This window comes from Fukomys damarensis, unplaced genomic scaffold (assembly GCF_012274545.1).
Source record: "Fukomys damarensis isolate Sample0158 unplaced genomic scaffold, DMR_v1.0_HiC HiC_scaffold_7, whole genome shotgun sequence".
Taxonomy (NCBI): Eukaryota; Metazoa; Chordata; class Mammalia; order Rodentia; family Bathyergidae; genus Fukomys; species Fukomys damarensis.
Window position 1 is genome coordinate 15,597,529 of NW_022900919.1, and position 6,509 is coordinate 15,604,037.

The 6,509-nt window shown below is 38.1% G+C and overlaps 1 pseudogene; it reads right to left on the minus strand.

Annotated features, from left to right (window-relative positions):
- Positions 1-676: 676 nt before the first annotated feature.
- Positions 677-3,359, minus strand: LOC104860149 (annotated as a pseudogene).
- Between the last annotated feature and the right edge of the window lie 3,150 nt (positions 3,360-6,509).

Consider the following 6,509-nt stretch of genomic DNA (forward strand, 5'->3'; position numbering starts at 1 on the left):
AGTAGAATGAGAACCAAGACCTGTCATGTAAGGTACAAGATCCCAGTGATGAATGTAACTGTACTCTATACCTAAAATGTACCAATAAACTCAATGAAAAAAAAACCAGTATTTTTCTCATTGCCTACAGATTAAAATTTCAGTAAGACCTACAACAGTTGGTTCTGATATTGTGTACTTTTAAAGCTGTTCTCTTGCCACCTTAAATTACACACCCACTGTACTTTTGCCCAATTATATATTAAAGAAACATGTATTGATAATTTTGTGTGCCAGCATTGAGGCTAGACTCTAGGGACACAAAATGTTCTTTTCAACCTCTTCTTGTTTAATTCTAATTTAGCTCTGAATGTGATCCTTGAAGGCTGTTTCCTGTAACACTTTATTTTTCTCAGATTTGGAAATAACCTTTTTCTGACTTCACAATTTGTTTTGGGCACACTGCTTTTTATTCTGTTGTAAAATTTTTTTTTTCACATAAAGAAGCATTTATTTGGGGGTTAACATGAAATCATACAAGTAAAATTTGTATATAAACACAAATCCACACTGAGTCATAACCCAGCAAAGGACAAAATAAAAACAAAACTAATTGGCAGCTGTATACAGTTGGACACAATTGTGTCTTGTATACTAGAAAGTCTTTTACAAAATAATCATTAGAATAACAGAAGACCAATCTTCAACATCCTCCTGCAAGATTTCTTTAGCATCTTCTGTTTTCTCCAATGTCTTCCCTTTCCTCTTCAGAAGGGCTGGTAATTATTTTGGTGATTGCCACCCCCTTAAGATGCCTTGCTGTAAGCGCTCTGTTGACTACTGTAGTCTGCATATCCCTGTCCATATCCATAGTTCCCATAGTTACACCCAGTATAATCACATCTGCCATAGCTACTACAGTTTTGATCACCACTATAGGCATTGTTGCAATTTCCATATCCTTGATTGTAATAGTTACTGAATCCGTATTTCCAGTTTTGGCTCTGACCTCGGCCACGGCCCTTAGTACCACCTTGCCCACCAGTTGCAGCACCTCTTCCTCATTTTTGTTCTTGCTGTTGCTGCCAATATACCTCTTTGGATTGTGCAACTTTGATTTCATACTTTCCAGAACCAATTTGATGGTATCTGTTTTCTAACAATTTCTTGACTGGCTCTTCATCTGTGTATGTGATAATACAAAATCCTCTCCCTTCATTTGCTTTTGTATTCGTAGGAAGTTCAATATTTTCAATCTCTCCAAAGGTTCCAAAATATTCTTTAATTTGTTTTTCAGAAGTATCTGGACTCAGTATCAGTCCATCCACAAAAACCTTTATAGGGGGTTCTTTCCCTTTTAAAGCTTTGGCCTTCTTGGGGGGTCTATCAGTTTCCTGTCCAGTTTGTGTTTTTAGTTCCAAAACCTTATCAATGCTAGCAGCATCTTTGAAAAGCACAAACCCAGATCCTCTTGATCTTGCAGTGACTGGGTCTGTTTTAATTGTGCAGTCTACAGCTTCCCCCAAATCGCGACAAATATTCCATCAGATCTTTCTTGCTTGTTTCCCAGCTCAAGCCTCCAATAAACATTTTGCTTTCATCTGTTGGTTCTTGCTGGTGTTAATCTTGGACCCCTGGGCAAACTTCTCTATACTGCTGTACTCATTCAAGTCCTCCATGGTGGTGGAGCCAGCGGCAGGGGCGAGAGGGCATTCGGTCGGGGTCGTGGGGGTGCTGGTGGCGGCGGAGCGTTGTATGGAGCTGGATTTAAAATGGCGGCGGAAAGAGCTGTGTTGTAAATTTTTATGTATATGTCTTATTCTCTTTTCTGGGTCAGTGTTATAGCTTGGTATACCTATTATCCAGATTATAGCATGTAACTGGAGCACAGTGAAATTTACCGAGGGAATGGTTGTTAGATTATGGCTAGCTATGTTGAAAAGTTTAGGATTAATTTGCTTTTATTTGACCCATAGTAATCTTTAAAGACTTTTCTTATATTTACTTCCTTGTATTTCTTATCCTATTTTTTGTAAATTTGTTGTACTCTGTAGGACCTTATGTGTGGCAATGAGTTTTTACTTTTTAATTTTTGCCTTCATAAACTATATAAGAATGCTGTATTTTAGGACATGCTGATGATAATAAGATCTGTTTCACATTTTAAAGAACTACTGTAGGGTTTTGTAATGTGATTTATTAGCTTTCTCTAGGGTTTATGGATATATGGATCAAATGTTTAACTAGTTCAGACTTCATTTTGTCTTAGTGTTTTGTTGCCTCTAGTGATAGTCTCTTAAAAGACCATGAGAGTTTTGTTTTGTTTTTTTGAGCCTGTATAGTTCAGTCTGGCCTTGAACTCACTATGTAGCTCAGGCTGTCTTGGAACTTGTGACAATTCTCCTGCCTTACACTCCCGAGTGCCAGGATTACAGGTGTATGCCACCATACCTGCCAAAAAATAAAAAAAATTAAAAAGGGATGGGGATGTAGCTCAGTGCCAAGGCTGGGTTCAGTTTTCAGTGCTGTAAAAGCTCTAAGCTCTTCATCTTAATGTTCTACCACCGCGTGGAGAAGTGTGTTACAAATCAGCACTGTATCCCTAGTACAAATAAGTCATTAGAAGAAAAGTACAGCCAGGTGTGGTGGCACATACCTGTAATCCCAACACTAACTAGGGAGGCTGAGGTAGGAGAATCGCTGTGAGTTCGAGACCAGCCTAGCTTACGTAGTGAGTTCCAAGACAGTCTCAACTACATAGTGAGATCCTGTCTCAAAAACCCCCCCCCAAAAGTACAAAATGTGGGTTACCTGAAGATTGTTGATACATGTGTGGAGCAGTAGCTGAAGTCCATGCATGTTTGCTTGTGGTCTCCCTTTCCTTCCCTCTCCTTTTACCCCTCCCCAGGGCTTCACTCATGTCAGGGCACACCCCCCCCCATGCTTTCTTTTTCACCCAAGCTATAATTTTCTGCTCTTTTTGTGGAACCAGATCTTTAGGAGGTGGTTCTTTCAGAACTTTAGGACAGGCTGTGACTAGAACTATGTGACTTTCTAGCTTAGGGTTATGGGATGGCTTTAGTTTCTAGGCCCTGCCTGTGGTAGTTGCCCTTTCATTTTATTCAGGGCTATAGAAAGAAATCTTGGGTTGTCTGAAAGTGTTGTTTTAAATCTGAAAGGAGTGTTTCCTTGGGAAAAAAGGAGATAGGAATGGATTGGAAGTCAGGTTCAGGTGAGCTGAAATAGCACCGTTTTTCTCACTCTCAGCTCTTTTCTGGGCTATTGGTACTAAGCCAGTGAAAAAAAGCTCACATTCAGGAAAGAGGAGGCTGGCTACCCAGCCCAGGCACCCTGCATAGATGAATGTTACCTGTCACCATGGTTTCAGTTTGGGGTGGTGAGAATAGTGTGTGTTCTCAGGCCTCTGCTTTTGGGATCCTGTTTTGTTTAATGAGTGTATTGACTGGAAAAGCCTCACAAGCACTTTATGCCTGAGCAACTCAGCTTTTTACTACTCTTGACAACGATAGTATTTTTAAATTGCTTTGGTAAATACATTTTTAAATCTGAACTGATAGCAGAGGAAGTAAAAAAAAAAAGGTGAATGAGGCTTTAGAAATACTCAAAACAGAAATAATTTTCCAGATAAAAGACTTACAAACTCTAGAACAAAAACAGATTAAAAAAAATAGATGCGTTCAGGACCATGATGAATGCCTTGAATGCTCAGCATAGGAAAGAAATGGAAACTATGAAGACCCAGCATAAGAAAGAAATGGAATCCATGAAACATATTTTAATTGATATCCAGGAAATTAAAAACTCTATTAAAAGTATGCACAACACACTAACCCAGTCTAAAGATAGAATATCAGATACAGAAGACAGGATGGCAGGTGACCATGAAAAGAAAGAGCTCTTAAAAATAGTAAGGGACCATGAGAAACCAATCTATTAGGTCCTAGATGATGCAGAAAAGAAGAATATAAGATCAATAGGGGTTCAAGAAAAGCAGGAGAAAGTGCAAATAACATATAAAAAACTGTTCACAGAAGTAATAGCAAAAACTTCCCAAACAGAGCAATAGAATTTGACATACAGATAAGTGAGGCATATGGGACTCCACCTAGACATGTAATAATCAAGATCCAGGGAAACCCAATAGAAGAACAAAATACTATAAGCAGTTAGAGAAAGGAAACAAATTACATGTAAAGGAAAGTCCATTAGAATCACAACAGACTTTTCAACACAAACCCTCAAGTCAAGGAGAGCCTGGAGTGAGTTATTTCGAGCTTTAAAAGAAAACAGCCTCCAACTTAGGCTGATGTGTCTGCAAAACTAGGAGAATTAATGGAGAAATAAGATACTTTTATGACACGGAACACCTGAGAAACTTCATGAATACCAAACCAGCACTCCAAACAATTTTTAAAAATATCCTAGAAAAAGACAACATCATGAGGCCCAACAGAGCAAATCCAATAGGCAAGAATTTAAAGGAAGAGGGAGAAAAATAAGAAAGAACCAACAACAGGAAAATAACATGAGGTCTTAACTCTGAAGAAGAGACCATTGACATCTTCCTGAGTCATCGTCTTTCCTGTTGCATTTGAAAAATACACAACCAGATACAACTAAAATGGTCTGGGAGGAGAGTTAGTGTACTGTTTTCTAAAGTTTGCTGTGGGTATCTTATGTGGAATTGCAGCTTTAGGGGGTAAAAGAACACCCACATGTAACTTCAGAGTATGAGGAATGGTATCGTGAACCTTTTTGGTTGGGTTCTTTTGGAATTGGAATGTTTTGTTTCTTAAATTTCATTCAGGTTTTGGGTAGTAGTCAAATCATTCTAGAATTTAATAGCTTTTCTTTAGTTAATCTGAGGAATCTCAGAAATGCTTTCATGGTCCCTTAGAGCAAGGGATGGATGTTGTTGATTTTTAGCTTTTAAAAAATGATAGGTTTATGAAAGAGCTGATGTACTCAGAGCCTGGTAGTTCCATATGCTGCTTTCTTGAGCTTGAAAGTCATGGATCAAGGCAGATTTGTAAACAGGAAAATGAGTATGTATGGTAAATGTCATTAGAAAGATTTAATATTGGTGTGGTTACCTTTAATTGCAGCACTCTGGGGGACTGAGGCAGGAGGATCATAAATTTGAGCCTGGTGTGGGCGATTTAGATGACTTGAGACTATCTCAAAATGAATGAAGTACGAAAGACAGGGATTGTAGCTCAGTGCAGAGACTCTGGGCTCAATCCCCAGTACTGGAGAAAGAAAAGAACAAACTGAGCTGTGGACACAGGATGGAGCAACTTTCTGTGTTTTGAGGAGTTGGGAAAGGAAATGAGAGAGAAGGGCATTCTGAACCTTGAAAGCATTAAAGAAGAATAAGGTGGAATTCCTCTTGTAAAACTCAGAATTTTCTGGACTATCTACATATTTGCAAAAGTGAACACTTAGTCTAAACAACTCCATTCACAGTATAGTTTATGTTTAGCATTGTGTAGTAGGTTCTTGGAAAAAATTTAAAAAGAAATCTAAGATGTGGTTTCAATACTTTTCTGGGGAAGTAGAGCTACTTTGTGAGCAACCTGAATCATACTCATTTAAAACTCAGTTGTGGAGGACTGGGGATTTAACTCAGTAGTTCTGCCGCCTGTCTTGAACGCACAAGGACCTGAGTTCAGTTCCCAATACCAAAAATCAATCAGTCAATCAATCTCAGTTGTGGATAGCCAGGTGAAGTGGCAGACTGGTACATTTTGTTTACTTTTTTCTTCTGCTACTAAGCCATTGTGAAGGCATCTATTCTATTAATGTAAAGTCACACCCTATACCTCTCATAGTACCTGTGGGCCTGACAGTTATCACAGTAATTTCAGAGACTCTGGTTTTCAAGCAGTGAGTCAGAGGTACTTAAACCTGTGGTACTTCTTACATGGCTAAATAGTTCTTATTGAGGAAAAGGAAATTTTAGAGTAACTCGGTTAATTTACTTTACTTGACCGGATATGTAAAGTATTGAGTCACCTTTATAATGATTATGGGAATTTTTATGTGTTTTTGAAAGATAGAAATAGGGTCAAGGTCATTCTGCTGAAAACTGATCCATTTAACTACTAGTGTATGTTTATTCTATTCCACCTTTAGCAAGGCAGTAGTGTGCCTATCATCTCAGTTTATTTCTCCTCTTCCTATTAAAAGATAGTAAATTTTTTTACTTCTTACATGTATATGCACCCTTAAAATTGTATTGTAACATGTAAAATGGCTTTTCCACAAAGGGTTATATACTTAGAGAATTGACATTTATTATTTGTGGTGCAGGTTGATATTAGAGTAACAGAATTGTGTTACATTTAAAAGCGAAGTAAGAGATTTTTATTCACTAGTTTATCTTTAACAGTTCCTCCCTAAATGCATGTTAAGGCTCAACTTGAACAGCTGGTTTTTGCAGTAAGTTTTCCTTACAAGCTACTTAGGACTAAAAGGTAACCACCCCCACCCCCTTATTGGATGCTGAT